The following is a 16,958-nucleotide window of genomic DNA, read 5'->3' as shown; positions in this document are numbered from 1 at the left end:
AATTGGAGAGATCCAGGTTTAGTGATAGAACTTGTCTTAAGACACTAAGATGGAGAGACCATAGAGGAAAACACCTGTCCTAGTTTCCTTCTTGCTGGGGACAGAAGAGTTCATCTCATCTTCAACTTCCAGGTCACAGGGAAGTCAGGTCAGGAACCTGTTGCAGAAACTATGGAGGAACGCTACTTGCTGGCTAACTCAGATTCTTGCTTAGGTAGCTTTCTTATACAACCCAACATTACCTGCCTAGGGATGGTACTGCCCGTGGTGGTGGTGGGCTGGCTCCTACACCAATTAGTAATCAATCTCCACAGGCCAATCTGCTCTAGGCAATTCCTCAACTGAGACTCTCCTGTCAGTCAACTGTTGACTGTTTAATTTACAATTAAAGCTAATTTAAGTTAAAGCAAAGTTACAATTAAAGCTAATCCTAACCTCAAATTCCTCTCTCACACATTCAAGTACATGTGAATATATGTGAACATGTGTACATCCAACACACACACACAAACAAACAAACAAACAAACAAACAAAGAACAAATAGATTTAATGAAAGAACAGCCTTCATTCAAGATAAAAATGTCAGCTGCCCACCTTCTATGTCCTAGGCTCAGGGACATGCCTTTAACCTGACCCAGACTTCCAGGCCCTTGAGTTTTATTGCTTCAGTGGTCTCAGAGAGGGGTCTGCTAAAGGAGCTCTACTCAGGTCACTCCTCTGATCCCTGTACCCTTGGACATGAATTTTCAGTCTCCAGAATGAGGTTGTGTTCTTGGTTCAAGGCTCCAAAGAGGGCCCCTTCACATAGGTTTTTTTTTTTTTTTTTAACACTGCTCTCAAACCTCTCTGGCTTCAGATTCATGAAGACATCATATCTACATTTGAAAAAACCTAGTGGGGAAACCCCCACTCAAGCCCCAAGTCGACGCACACCCAAAGAATCACAAGAAACCGTCTTGATGCAAACATGAGAGGTAGTTTAATGACAGAGCTCCGGGCCAACACGTATCTCACACAGGAGACAGGGGTGTCGACCCCGAGGCTCAGAAGCTAGGGGTTTATATAGGAAAATAGTGGGGGTAGGGGAAGAATTGGCGTGGCTTCACACAATTGGACAGTTTAAACATCAGCAAACTGTACGTTCAGAGCGAGGTAACAGCAGAGCATCTGGTTAACATTTAACTCATGTCAGAAGGGCGGGAGATAGGAAGGCGCCGGGCCAGTCCGGACATTCTTGTATGTCTTCCCCATCTTTATGGCTAGTTGGTTCCTGGGATGACTTTACAGCCTTTGTTCTTTGCTCTAGGCCCAAAAAGCCCTCCTAACTAGCAAGCCACATGAGTCATGGACCTTGAATTTTAATTTTCTTTCACAGTCTCATACATCATCTCCACAGACTCACCCATCACCTCCACAGTTTCACCCATCACTGCCACAGACTCATCCATCACCTTCACAGACTCATCCATCTCTTCCACACTCATCCATTGCTTCCACAGACTTCATGTTTTTTTAATTTTCCCCACTTTGGTTCTCTCAAAGCAAGACCTAGTATGACTCAAACTGGAAGCTGACTACTAAAGCCATTAACATTAACCTTTCTCTCTTGAGCACATTTTCCAGGCTTCCTTGCAGTTCTGTGTGGACCTGAGACCAAAGGAGCTTAGGAAAATTGAGCAGAGTATTTACTGCTCTTCGATGACTATATACCATAAACATCATCCCCTATTCCTCCATTCCTTCTAGCTTTTTCTTTCTAATGGGTGAACTTGGGAGATACCTTTTAAATAGATAGTACCACAAGATGCAAGAAACAAAGGCAGGGGAATGTGGCTCAATGGTAGATTTGCTTGCCTATTATGTACAAAGCCCTGGGTTCGCTCCTTAATACTTTAAGAAAACAATAAAACAAAATTTAAAAAGCAACCTTTGATTGTTAATCTCAACTGTCAACTTCATGAGATCTAGAATCACCTGGGAGATGGATCTCTGGGTATGGGATCTATGGGGGATTATCTTGTTTAGATTAATGGAGGTGAGAATATCTACCCACTGTGGGCAGCACCATTCCCTGGGCTAGGATCCTGGATTGCATAAAAAAAAAAGAGAGATGGCTGGTATACATCCACTGCTCTCTTCTTCCTGGCTTGGGACCTGAGGAGTCCTGCTGGCAAGTTGAGAGGACCCTCTCTTGTTGTCTTGGTTTTTTCATCCTAGCTGTAAATGCTTCGTAAATATAGGATTTCCACAATAAGTTCATTTACAAAGAAATGTCCAGTACTGTCTGATTTTACCAGAGAAGTCTTAGAATCCTACCACCAAAGCCCATTTTTATTTGGAAAATCTAAAATAAAATAAGAGGGTGTTGGCCTCAGACCTGAGTGGTCTGTTTCCCTCCCATCACATTTGCTTTTTGAGGCACTCCAGGTTTTGATCAATAAACCCCAGGTCTGTATTCTCAGCAGAGTGCAGGCCATAGAGATTTTACTACAAAATCAACAAGAATGTCTCCAGGCAATTGGAGGGCTGTGAAAAGAAAATGTCAAAAAGAACTATAGGAAGAGGGGACAGGGAATCCGGGAAATGGAAGAGAGGTGGGTGTGCTTCACCAACAGGGACATATTACGCAGGGCTTCACGGAAACGGATCCAGTTTAAAAGGTGATAATTTGTTCCACTGTGATCACAGGACTTAAGGCGGATGAAAGCTCTTTATGCTCCTAGAGAAATTTAATAGAGCAATAACAGCTTTAATGACACCCCTCTCCACACTGCCTCCCCCCATCTCTGGGTGTCAGACTGTCAAAATGTGCTCAGAAAAAACTGGCCATTAACCATCCTTCCCAGTAGTTATGCCCTGCGGCTCTCAGGGTTCACTTCCATCATTCCCAGGTGTCCCTGGGATGAGTGGACTGAGAGGGGCTGCTGTGCTTGGGTAGTAGGGGGTGGCTCTGACAGACCCCCATCTCTCTCATCACCCTTTTGGGATTTCTCCAGCGTGCCTAGCTCTCTCCAAGATTTTGGATCAACCTCAGACAAGAACAATCCATTTGAATCCTGACTCCTACTTCACTGACTCTGTCACCTCAGGCAAAGAGCTCAGGCATGCCTTGTCCATCAGGGATGCTAAAAATCAGCATCCCAAAAAGAGTGTGCTGTAAAGTACCTTACTATGCCTTACTCCCCAGCCCAGCACCAGGGGCCAGAAAGACCAGCTCACTTCAGATTTTCCTTATTTACCACAAACACTTATTTTATATTTTAAAGATTTATTTTAGTGTGTGTATGTGTGTGTGTGTGTGTGTGTGTGTGTGTGTTTGGATGCCCATATGTAGCCCTGGAGCTGTAGATCCCTTTTAAAAAGCAAGAACACATCCTTCAGCTATTCTCTAAAGCATTTTGTCAAAGGGTTAGTGAGTGAAGAGTGGTCTCAGAGGAAGGGGTACCTTCTGTAGCATGGAAGCTCCTTGGGACTCCAGAGGTATCAGAGGATGGGAGAACCTAGGTCTTGCAAATGCAAAGCCCAAACACTTTACTGACCGTGAGATTCCAAGAATTTAAAACCCAGCAGCAGCTACTCCTACTTTAGGAGCCAAAAGTATTCCCAGAACAGCCAGCCCTTCTCTCTGCATAGACTGTTTCCCACTGCAAACTGTGATGGGTCACTTAATCAGTGAACTGGCGGGGCAGCAGCTGCTAGCATCAGCCATGCTGGGTCTCAAGGGTTAGTGGTAGTCCTACTAATCAGCATCATGATGTGGTTTCTGGTCCACAGAGAAGTCAGGTCTAGTTAGCATGAGGCCAAAACTAATTGGAATCCATCCTTGAGTGAATATTAAGACTCTTTAATGGACTGTGGAGAGTCAGTGGGTCTGTTACAACTGATGGACTATGTCCACTAGCAGCCATGAGGAAGCTGGTGCCAGGGCCTGGCTGGGTGGGAGTAAGAAGTTACATGTGGGAGAGGTGACATCTGGGACCATGTCACCACCTCCTTGCCATCATACCACAGGGTTGACAGGCTCATTCTGTCCCCTCCTTCTGTCTCTGTCCATCCTGTGGTGTTTTCATGAGAGTGAGTGACATTAAGGCTTCAGGTATATGGTAAGTCACTAAGATATTGTGTTTCCACTCTGACCTGGGTATTTTCAGTTGCGGCTATACTCCCAAAATGCTGTATGTAATACAATGGAGGTTCAAACAGGGCATCGCTAGCAGCTGACCTGGGAATGGTGCAAGTATCACATGAGAGGGAGTTGGCCATGCCAAAGTGGGAAGGTGATGGAGTGGTGCCCACAGGGCATAGAGCCATACCTGGAGCTGCTCTTGGCATTGCAGGTGTCACCCACTGTGACAAGCCTGCTACAGACTTAATGAATCTTCACAGCCAACTACAGAGGCTCTGTCACTCAGATGCCTCCAGCATTCCTAGGTCCTTCTCTGTGAGGGCTAATATTGACTGTCAACTTGAAGAATCATCTAATAGACAAACCTTCCGGCATGTCTGTAGGGGATTATCTAGATTGGGGTTATTGAAGTGGGAAGAACCACTCTAAGTGGTACTATTGGCATGATTCCATAAATTGGAGATACCTGACTGAATGAGAACAAAAGAGTTGAGCACCTGCATCCATCACTTTGCTTCTGAACAATAGATACAATGTCACCAGCTGCCTCCAGCTGCCTCTCACTACTGCTGCCATGCCTTCGGCAAGGTGACAGACTGTACCCTCAAACTGTGAGCCAGATTTATTCTTCCTCCCCTCCCCCATCCCTCCCTCCTTCCTTCCTTAAGTTGCTTTTATAAAGTACTCCAGCCATCACAATGATAAAAATAACTACACTCCCTGCCCGATGTTGCTGATGGTTACATAGAAAGCCCCAGGAAGAGCAGCTGCTATGGGAAGCAAATGGCTTCAGACGATGTTGAGCCTGGCGTTCACAGCGGTGGGTGTGCAGGGTGGGGGAGGGGGACACAAGCCTGTAGGAGAGCAGGTACCTGAAGTGATCCTTTCAGGGTTCTTGGCAGCCCTGGTACCCTCCCCTCCCCCGCCCCAACATTACAAAGCCTTCCCTGCATTTATAGAAGCCCTACATTCATTTCCCGTGGCTGGCCTCTGGCAGTGGCCGTGCTGGGCTCTGTGATGCCTTTCTTGGCAAGGGAAGCTTCATTAGTCCATCTGGAAGAGGATGTTTGGGTGAGCTGGCTGGATGCACATTTCCACTGTAAGACTCTGAGGGCCCATCCTCAGAGTTCAGTCTGAATGGCTCTGAATACAGCTCTCAGAGTGTGTGGTCACATACCAGGGCCTTTTGGTCTCAGGGATGGTGTGGCAAGCCTGGGAAAATGCCACAGGAACACAAAGAACAACAGACTCTGCTTTGAGGAGGACAGGGAAGGTGAGGCAGGCTTTAGGGCCGTGGTCACTAATGCCATCCAGTTTCTCAGCTTCCTCAATCCCAGGCTAGCCCAGCTCCCTTGCTGCGCTTTCAGCAGGTACTAGCACATTTATCTGCACTTTGGGGTCACCTATGCCCCTGCCTAATTGGGAACTCACCTCAACCCCACCCTCTTGAGCCCCAGCTCCTAGAGTCACAGGTTGACACTTCCTGGGAACCTAGACCACATTTGGGCTTCTAACATTCGGACAGGACGGTTATTGCTGCCAAGTCTGCCCCCAGCCCTCTCCCAGTCTTGTGACTCTGGGGTTCTTTTCTTATCAGCATAGACGCCCCCCCCCAGTAGTAAGGATAGGAAGCAGACAGATCCTCCTACTTCTCCCTCCCAGGCAGGTGGCCAGAGGCCTCTCACAGTTTGGTTTGTTCTCACAGATGTTTTCTGAGAATCTGTGACATTTGGAACACTCTGCAGGAGGGCACAGACACACGAATGAGATGATCATATATTGCTGGTAGCTGAGAGGCAAAAACCAGGAAGCAGGGACAGAGCAAACGGGGACATAGATGTGCAGGGGTCAGTATAGCTGAGAAGGGACCATGTGAACAGCCCGGGCATAGTAGCTGCTGGTGAGCACCAGGTCACTCCCAAGTCCTGAGGTTTAGGAGTCACTAGGTCTCAGAGGTTTCTGGGCATGAGCACTGGGCTAGAACACTCTGTAGGAGATATTCTCTTGTAACAGCTGAGCCCAGGCCCCCACTGCTTTTCCTAGACAGAAGCCAGTGCTGCATCTTGGCTGAGCTCCTTCATTTGTAGCCTTGCCTGGGCCAAGGGTATTAGGAATAGGATAGTCCCAGAATCTCCAAAGAATCAAGAGTACCCATCTCCTCTGACTTCAGGGCAGGCCTGGATCCAAAGCAGGTAACTATAGATTCTGCTTTCTCATCTCAGTTCTTGGTCCGCCCACCAGGTACTTCCTGCCCGGTGCTGTTCCCAAACCCACTGTCATGGGTGTGTTGTCTTCTGGAGGGATAGACAGAAGCCAGAGTGGCTCCCACTCTCTGACCCTAAGTTGGCCAAAAATCCTCTGCAGGCAATTGCATTGACTCTTCTTACATTACAGGTAGTGCCAATGCTTCATTCTGTCAGATGAGATACAGCCAGGGCAGATGGGAAGAGCCCTGTGTGCATGAGCCACTTTTTATAGCTCCAAGGGCTGGAAGGATGGGCTGGGGGCTGCATAGCAAAGATGTGAGCAGCTGTCTGCTCCCTTGCTCTCCATAAAGGATTTCTGAGCTTTGCAAGGTAGATTGGCATACATGATATAAAAGCACATGTAGGTTAGGGTATGGTTTTATACGTATGAGGTTTATGTGCACATGTACCTGTGTGTGTGTGTGTGTGTGTGTGTGTGTGTGTGTGTGTGTGTGTGTGTTATGGAGAGTGTGTGGTTTGTATATGGGGAGTGTAGTTTGTATGCATACGGTCTGATTTACATGTGCTGCATATGTGTACAGTATATACATGTATGCATACATGTATTCATGCATGTGTGTGCATATGTGTGTGTTTATGCATGCCTGCTGGAGTGGGCTCTGCCATCTTAGATCAGAATGAATGCTAGTCCCTGCCAGGCTATCTACACAGCCCAGGTAAGGGATGTGCAGTGTGGTAGTAGCCAGCGCCTCCCTCTGGAGTCTATACCCAGGACCACCTTCTTTGATCATGATCCACATCTCATCACAGCCACAGTGACAGGAGTCACTAAGTCATACTCCATGACCTGCACCATCTCCAAAGGCACCCGGCGGCAATCCCTACCCTCTTAGTTTTCCTCTGCTTGCCCCATTGATGACAGGAAAGCTTTAGGAAGGGTGGCTATGGCAGAGGGACTCCCAGGTGTGGCTCAGGGGTTTCCCCTTCAGGGCCTCTTGTCTGATTCTGAGGTAATATAGGTTTAAGTGTTGGGTCGTTCTGAGGAACCGCCATGTTTGTCTGAGCCTTTATAATACTCTGCATATTGGAAATGTCTGTGATGAGTAATGACTGCCTTTGTGTTAAGTCTCTGTTTCCTGCAGCCCCTGCAGACCCACTGGACAGCAAATGTCAGTCCACTCATCCACTGCTGATGGTGCTCAGGGCTGGGGAGGCAGGTAGGAAGAGCGACACCCTCTGAGAGAGTCGGATAGACTGGCTGAGTCCAGATCCTGACTCAGTGCTTAGTAGAGTGGACAGTGCCATTTTTATCATTCAAAAGAAAAAGTTCCAGATAAGCTGTCGGTCCAGACAGACAGACACACAGACACACATACACACAGAGAGAGCCAGCAGCATGGCCAGCTCCTGTGACCCCACCCTTCACCAGTCTCTGGAGCCCAGCAAGACGGGAGGATAGGTGAGCCATCTCTTGAGCACATATGTTACCTGTGGTGTATATGACAGGCAAGAACCAAGGACTCAAGTACCAAGGGATGGAGGGTGAACCTTCTCACATACACACACATCCTGTATCATAGAACTTGCTTGGATCTCACCTCCCTCTTGTCACTATGTGGTCTGTCCCTGCTCTGACTCTATTCACCACAGAGACCCCTCCCATAGGACCTTACCTTGCTGTGCCACAAAACCCCAGGGCTTCTGCACAGCCTGTGCCTGCAGCACATTTGCCTTTTACAAGTAGTGTTCATGGCCAGCTCCTCACAAGCCTGCCTTTGCCTAGAGCACTGCCTTCCAAAGCCACCTCATAGCTGGTAAGAGACTCCTGCCCAGGTATTATTTTCTATGTAACACTTTACCACCTAGCATGTTATATTTCCATTTGTTTATTTACTTTGTTCTTAAAAAAAAAAAAAAAAAGACAGGGTCTCACTATGTAGTGTTGGCTGACCTGGAACTTGCTAGGTAGACCAAGCTGGCCTTGAACTCACAGAGATCGTCTTGCCTCTACCTCCTGGGTGTTGGGATTAAAGGTGCACATCACTATGCTGTTTATTTATTTATTTGTGAGCTCTCCCCTCCCCGCCCCATCCTCTCCCCACACTGGAGTGTGACTATTGAGAGGACAGGCTGGTGTCTGGTTTGCTTTCCGCTGGATTTTCATCTCTCCCTGCAATGATCCTGGCATGGAGCAGGTGCCCTGACAAGGCTTATTAACAAACCAAAGAGGATAGTTGAAAGGGTCTACTCAGCAAAGCACTTGGCACACAAAAACCACTCAAATTTGATGCTCTGGCCAGACTCCCTCATATAGAGTTGTCAGAGTTGGGAAATTAAAGATGAGAAGTCCCTTCCATTGGGGACACCCACTGAACTGAACTGCCATTTGGTGTTTCCCTGGACCTCAGGTTTCATCAAGAGTCCTGGAATCTGGGTCATCTAGCTGCCTCACTGATTTTCCTCTCTGTCCCCAGTGACCTGCTGTGTTGGTGACCTAGCTGAGAGGACAGGAATGCTTACACCCTGCCTGGCTCAAGCGACCTATCAAGAAAAGTCATATCCTCAGAGGATGTCATGTCTGTGAGCCAGTGCTGTCTAAGGGCAGCATTCTGTCCCATTGTCCAGCAAACATGGATCCTATAGCAAATCCTGAGGCTTATCTTCAGTCATGCCCCTGTTTGGAGTGTGGGCCTAAGGTGTGCTGCATTGAAGGCTGTGATGGGAATACATCCAGAAAGGAAGGTATTAGAAGCCAGAAGCTGGCCTGCAGCAAGGGCACCTCCTCTTGGAGGCTGCTTGGGTACGGCTGGCTGTGCTGGGGACAAGGACCTCCGAGTACATATTCCCAGCATCCCTTTCTTCTCACCTCACACAGGTTTCCAGCTCACCAAGGGAAGGGTGGTCTCTCATCAAAGCATATGCTGCCAGACCTCCTCTGGCTCTCCGAGGCCTCTGGCTCTCAGAGTCACACCCTGTTTGGGAACTCACCTCCCAGGGTTGCTCTAGACCAGTGTGCCTATGTAGCCAGCCTTCTACCATTGACCACAGACCAATCATTAGATCAGAACCACTTGTTGGGGGCTACCCACTCCTACAATCTCCTAGTGACACAATGAATCCTTCTGGTCAGAATTCCTGACAGGGGTCTGGGAGAGTCCTTAGTGACAGACACATTTAAACCTCCAAGTGAATTTAGTTCCCTTTGCCTCTTGGTGACCACAATACCTGATGGAAGCAAGAATAGAAAGCTTGGGCTGGAGAGATGGCTCAGAGGTTAAGAGCACTGTCTGCCCTTCCAGAGGTCCTGAGTTCAATCCCAGCAACCACATGGTGGCTCACAAACATCTGTAATGAAATCAGATGCCCTCTTCTGGTATGTCTGAAAACAGCTACAGTGTACTTACATATAATAAATAAATCTTTACAAAAATAAAAAGAATAGAAAGCTCAGGGTCTTGGCAGGCTTTTGATCATCATGGTGATAAAGACCACAATGTTCTATTCATAGCATCAGAAGGTGTTCACATCATGACTGACAAGGAAACAGGGAGAGAGAGAGAGAGAGAGAGAGAGAGAGAGAGAGAGAGAGAAAACAAGATATAACCTTCAAAGGCCTGCCTCTAGGCACCCAATTTCACCAGTCAGATCCCACCTCCTAAAGGTTCCATAGCCCTCCCACCCCCACCCCAAATAACAACACCAGCTGGAAAACCCTAAGCCTATGAGGAATGGTTTAGATTCCATCCCTAACCCTGGGGATCAAAAACGGGTCAGAAGAGCCTCTATCTCCTGCTTGGAACCTCAGAGAGCAATGAGGCAGCAGGCGTGGGAGAGTCACACTAAGAGCTCCACTCTTACACTCTGGGTGGGTTCCCCAACTTTGAGACAGAAACATCACTCAAGAACTGTCCAGTTAACTACCCCTGCTTAGACTTCTGCTTCCATTAAACACTATTAAAATAACAACCAACAAGTTAAAAGGTACACCTTGGGAGTCCAGAGCACCATAGAAGGCACAGGACAGAGCAGGGACCAGGAGACCAGATAAGACTTCTGCTTACTTCCGTCAACCCCACTCACTTTGGTCAGCCCTGCTTGCTCAGTCCCTGCTTGCTCCAGCCCAAAGATTTATTTATTATTATACATAAGTACACTGTAGCTGACTTCAGACACACCAGAACAGGGCATCAGAAGAAGATCTCATTATGGGTGGTTGTTGGGATTTGAACCCAGGACCTTCAGAAGAGCAGTCAGTGCTCTTACCTGCTGAGCCATCTCTCCAGCTCCAGAAGGAAATTATAATACAGGCATTTTAAAGCATTTTTACATTTGTTTATTTATTTGGTTTGTGGGTCTGAGGGTGTGTGTGTGTGTGTGTGTGTGTGTGCGTGTGTATCAGCATGTGTGTGTGCACCATGGCACATATGTGGAGGGGACAACTTTCAGAAATCAGTTTTCTTCTTTCACCATGTGGTTCCTGGGAACAACCTGACAGAGAGCACCTTTATCCAGCGAGCCGTCTCACCTGCCTGGAATCCAGCCAGCCCTGATCCCCAAAGCCTCTTCCCACGTACTCCTCACATTGCTCCAGAAGGTGACAGCTGGTTTATTGACTGGAGATTTTGAGAGCCTCCAGGATTGGAGCTTCCAGGCACGGCAGAGACAGGGCTAATGTGTGAGAGTTTGAGCAAATGTCTCACCCAGACCTGCAGATGCCTCTTCCTGCTCTAGCCTCTCCTTGGCAACGGAACAAGCAAAAAAAAATTTAAGGAACCTTCCCTGCAAAGATGGATTCATCCCAAACCAAATGCATCCAGATAATATATGAGGAGAGTTCTCACACAGAAAGCAAATCCAAATGGCCAACTATGTATGGACTGTCTGTGAAACAGATCCACCAGCAAGTAGCCCCTCCCACCACCTCATGCATGTACTTGTACATGCACACACGTGTGCACACAGAGACCTCACAGTCAGCCCTGAGAACCCGGGCTTTGCTACCTTCACACCCGTGAGACATCACAAGAGAAGTAAACTGTAGACCAATGTCTCCCTGTGAATGTGGATACAAAATCCCCCAAAGCACAGATAGAGTCCAGGAATATATTTAAAGGGATTAGACACAATGAAAAAATGGTCTATTATCTCAGGAATACAAGGTTGGCTCAACATCTGAAGCCACTCAGTGTAATATGTCACAGTATTAGAACAAAGGACAAAAGGTACTAAATGGTCTCCATAGACACATAAACACTTAATATGATTAAATGCTTCTTCATGAAGCACTCAGGAAAAGTAGGAACACACGGGTGCTTTCTCAACCTGACAAAGGTGCTTGTGGAAGACTCATAGCCAGTACCATACTTAATGGCAGAAAGTGGGAAGTTCTCCCCTATAATTAGGAGCAAGAGAAGGATGCCTGGGTTGTCTCTTCCACTCAGCATTGTACCTGAGGGGCTCACTACTCACTATGAGAGAGAGAGAGAGAGAGAGAGAGAGAGAGAGAGAGAGAGAGAGAGAGAGAGAGAGAGAGAGAGAGAGAGAGAGAATAATAATGGGCAGAAACCCTCATGCCCCCTGTGCTAGGCAATAGTCTATCAAATCATAAATGACAGTAAAATCATCATTAGGAGTCAGCAGAACTGCTTTCACTTGTGTTTCAGAGGGTACCATCAAGAAAGTGAAGACTAGTGGGCATGCCGGGGCTCCTTTAATCCTAGCACTTGAGTAGCAGAGGCAGGAGGATCTCTGAGTTCCTGGTCTACATAGTGAGTTCCAGGACAGCCAGGGCTACATATAGAGAGACCTTGCCATTAAACAGAGAAAGAAGGAGAGAGAGAGAGAGAGAGAGAGGGAGGGAGGGAGGGAGAGAGAGAGAGAGAGAGAGAGAGAGAGAGAGAGAGAGAGAGAAGGAAAGAAGGAAAGAAAAAGAAAGCAAAGACAGTTCATGAAATGGGGGATAAAACAGTCCCAAGTCTTGCATCTAATAAAGGGCTTGTATGCAGATTATATTAAAAAGATATTACAGGATGTAAGGGTGACCTGGCCATGACATCTGCCACTCTACTGATCGCCAGGGTTAACTAGCTGACCTGGCGGGCTTTATGATGTCCTCCTCTGTGTCACTGCTCCACAACTGTCCTTCCCAAATCTGTGTGCTCAGGTGTACCCTCACCAGCTGAGGGCCCTTCTTTGAGCGCATGCAGATACTGCTCCCTGAGGAAGCCTCCTCACAAGCTATTAAGAACCATGCAGCGCGGGGGGTGGGGGATGGGGGTGGGGGACTTTTGGGATAGCATTTGAAATGTAAATGAAGAAAATAATAAAAAATGTGGGGAAAAAAAAAGAATCATGCAGCTCACTTGGTGATGGGCTGTGGGAGGGGCCTGTGTTTTAGGGTGGGGCTTCAGCTATGATTCTGCTTCCTCTGCACAGCCCGAGTGACCAGTGACTGTAATCTGTAACTAACCTCTGCCCTGCCTATGCCACACACTCATTAGGAGGGCTACACAGGGGCGGGCCATCAGAGGCGGAGGCAGACTGTGAATCTAATAAAGGTCCTATACATAAAATGTAAGTTCTCTGAGCAGCCATGGCTGGGGGCTGGCTTGTGGAGAGTGGCAGATCTGCCCGGGGCCAGGCCCTTACAGTGCTCAAAAAAGGCTTGTACTGCTCAGCCACCACAGCATAGACACTTGTCTGCCTCTCTAGTCCTCAGCCCGACCCCTCCCTCATATCTCCCCCACTTTACTCTGACCCCAATGCTTCTAGCCAAAATAGCCCCATGCTTCTCTCCCGATTCTGTTGCTAGGGGAGAAAGGGAGACATAATTTTCTACAAGCCCCGTTCTCACGTCACTCCACACCAGTGATCAATATTAATAATGAAAACAATAAAGGAGGCTTATCACACGGCTATGATAGGCCGGGTACCGCGATAAAGACAGTGATTACTTCCCAGGATCTCGCAGCAGTCCAGAAGAAGCTGAGCGTCCCTGAAGCCGGGTTCCTTCCAGGCCAAGAGGTGTGACCACAGGGATTTTGTGTTCATGCTTGGGGAAGATGGCCCATGCATATGACTGGTTTTCAGATTGCGCCTTGGAGCTTTATGACTCTCTGTGGGCCTCAGTTTCCCTGAGAGTCCAGAGCGGTGCATTCTGAGCCCACGCTCACGTGACGGCAGCCACACAGGGGTTCCACTGGCTTGTGGCGTCCTCATTTCCTTGCCTACATTACTACAGACACATATTTTTAACATTCTCCAACGCCCTCAATTTGTTTTCTCATTTTCCTCCTCATTTCGCTTTTGCCCTTTGGGACTTGGAACCTAATTTTAGCGAAGGTCAAACGCAGATTCTCGGGTGTAGTTGGCTTTCTCTAATGCACCTCCTGAGAAGAGGGGCATCCCAGTGTTATTTCTGAAAGGGGTATGCCTGGTTTAGGGTGGGGGCTGAGAGTGGGAACCCCTAGTGGGGAGAGGAAGACTTGACTGACCTGCCACCAGGGATTGTCACTGGGGGCTGTCGGCCTGTCTTCTTTCTGCTGTCTGTCTGGCCATCCATCAGTGAGGTATCAAGTTCACTGGGATGAATCCAGAGCTGACAGCAGCCTTAGTTGTCTCTGCTGGAATCTTCTCACTTATGTTTGGGGATACTGAGGCACTGGGAGCAGTCTCTCTAACCAGGCCATGGTCCAGCTAACATCTGAGCTCACTTGTTCCAGCTCCATTCTGTCTCTGTGATAAGACACACTGAACAAAAGCAACGTGCATGCGGGGATGAGGGGCAGGTATGAGAAGAAAGCCCCGTGCTTAAAAGGATTTGCTGCTTTTACACAGGATGCAGGTTCGATTCCTAGCACCCACATGGTGGCTCACAATCATTTGTAACTCCAGTTCTAGCAGGTCTGGCGCCCTCTTACGGCCTCTGTGGGCACCAGGTATACATATGGTGTGTAGACAGACGTGAAGGCAAACCACCCATACTGAGAAAATACAATTTTAAAACGAAAGAAAATTAAAGAACCTTTTGTACCAAAAGGAAGAAACCTTTGACAAGAAGCAAAGAAACAGGGAAGGGCCGGAGCTGGGTGACAGGATTAGGGGTCTGGCTGAGGGGAGCTGGATTAAGAACTCTGGTTTTACAAAGCAACCCACCCAGCTCTCACCTCTAGCAGCCTTGAGGAAGACTCAACTCTGTGTGTCTTTTCCAGCCACTCTGGTCTCCTAGCTGACCTTATCCAAACTCTGGCCCTGTTCCACAGCACCTTTAGTGGCCCTGAGCAGCCTGCTAGAGCCAACAGATCAGTGTGCCCCATTCCCCTACCCCACCCTCATCAGCAGAGTGGATAGCATCTGCATCTGCCAGCCTCCGTCCACCACTGCAGGCTGGACTCCTTCCTTCCTGACTATAAGTAGCAGGGACTTTGCTGCTGTGCTCTGAGAGGGACGCAGTGTTAGCTGGTGCTAGTTAATCTGTAAAGCATTGCCCTGGAATATCTTGGTCGTAGTTCTAGAGCAATGGTTCTCAACCTTCCTAATATTAACTGTGGCCCTTTAGTACAGTTCCTCATGGTGTGGTGACCCCCCAACCATAATGTTATTTAGTTGCTTCTTCCTAACTGTAATTCTGCTACTCTGGTGAATTATAATGTAAATATCTGATCTGTGATCACCAAGGGGTCGAGACCCTCAGGTGAGAACTTTGCTACTCTAGAGGCCTGTGCCTCTTGGGATCTCACTCTGTAGAGGAGGCTCTGGGCTCTCAGCCCTGTGGGAAGCAAATATCTGAGGTACTGGAAATCAGGGTGCTATCCTGGAGACCCAGATCATAGGCAGGGGGCTGGGGTTCTCCAGCACTGAGTTTGCTCAGTATCGCCTCCAGACCTGATGCTGGTAACCTGGACTCAGATGTACTGGGTGCTCCATGTTAGTTCAGAGAACAGGGGCAAGCTGAAATTGGTCTATAAAGGAGGCCTCCAACTGCATGACTGCCACACTCCTTTCTAGGGACTAGGGACAAAGAACAAACTCCCTATTCTTTGAAACTCTCCTCACACATCTGTTAGTCCTGTTCCCTACCTGGAGATGCTAACCAAGGTACCCTGGGTTTTCTCAGTTGCCTTTCTTCCTGAAGTTCCTTGGAAAACCTTGACTCTGCCTTATTCCTCTGCTTCTCTGGTGTGTGTGTGTGTGTGTGTGTGTGTGTGTGTGTGTGTGTGTGTGTGTGTGTGTGTGTGTGTGTGTATGTGTACGCTTGCACGAGTGTGCATGAGAATATACACAAGGGTATGAGCTGCTACAAGGATGAGGCCCTCTGAGAGCCAGGCCGCCAGAGTCCGGCACATACCCAGCTTCATGAGACTTCCTGAGGAGGTCAACGTGACCAGCCTTGCTGTACTCCTGAGCCTTAGGCACTTTCTGAAGGCCTCAGTCCTCTCTGCCTCCTGTTGTCCACTGTGTTGTGTACTTAGAGTGGATGTAAGTTAGGTGTACATTGATGTCATCGTGGGTCACCATGCTGGGTCCCCGTAGCCAGAGATCAGATTGTGACATCCAGTGCTCTGACATCATTGGGGAAGAGGCTGGGGGCTCCAGAGGTGAAGTCGTTGCCTCCTTAGGACTATGGAAGTTGACCCCTGGAAGTTGGAGACCTTTCAAGGCATGTGGTATGCACCCCTCCATAGCCCCTATGACTATTTGGCACAGTGCACACAGTAACCCCTCCGTGGCTCTGCAGTGTTGGGTGTGTGGTTAATCATCTCCACCTAACCAGGAAGTGAGTGGGGCTTGCAGACAGTTCCTTGTTATGTTTGGGGCTCCCCCAAAGAGGCCTGGCCTGTGTGAGTAGCTTTGGAATCATTGTGAGACAGTGGACATTATCGACAGCAGCTGGGCACCCAGTCTTTCTCCCTTCTGGGGGATATATCACCTCCAAACCCCTGGGACATCTTCGGAGAACTTGTCCCCTCCCATGGGCGCATCCCACTATGAGCTGAGTTAAGTGTCATGGAAAATTCCATCTGCAACTTTGCTTCCTGGAGTAACCTGCCCCCAGAGCTCCTTCCACTTTCCTCAGCTCAGCTTTCCTCATTGCCAGGAGCCCGTAAAAGCCTTTCAGAGTCTCTGGGATTCTTCATGTTATTTTCTTTCCTTCAACTTGAATGAGAATATATAGGTATGGAAAGTGTCATTGACCCCAGGGATTGGGAGTGGGGTAAAAGCCCATAGGGTCAGGCTCATCCTGACCCCCACCCAGCATCACAGGTCTCTGGAGAGACCCTGCCCATTGTTTCCTGAGCTGCTTGAAGATCCTGCAGAGAAAAGCCTTCAGAGGCAAAGGTATGTTAAGGGTTTGTGGAAACTGACCAAAGGCAAAATTTACTTGGGGAACCAAGATTCATCAGCCAGTCTCCACAACCAGTGAATTGTCCCCCACTTATGGCTATAGGAAGCTTTACCCTTCAAACCTGGGTGTGTGAGACCTGCTGTGTGAGAGACTCTTCCTGGGGACACATACAAACATTTATTCACTCCAGAAAAGGAACCCACAATAGACCAAGCTAATGGTTGAACCAAAGTACAGTTTGGCAACCCACTGAACTTTTACTGGGGTTACTAACAGCAA

This window comes from Mus musculus, chromosome 12 (assembly GCF_000001635.26).
Source record: "Mus musculus strain C57BL/6J chromosome 12, GRCm38.p6 C57BL/6J".
Taxonomy (NCBI): Eukaryota; Metazoa; Chordata; class Mammalia; order Rodentia; family Muridae; genus Mus; species Mus musculus.
The sequence above is the reverse complement of the archived record's forward strand: the minus strand, read 5'-3'. Positions refer to the sequence as shown.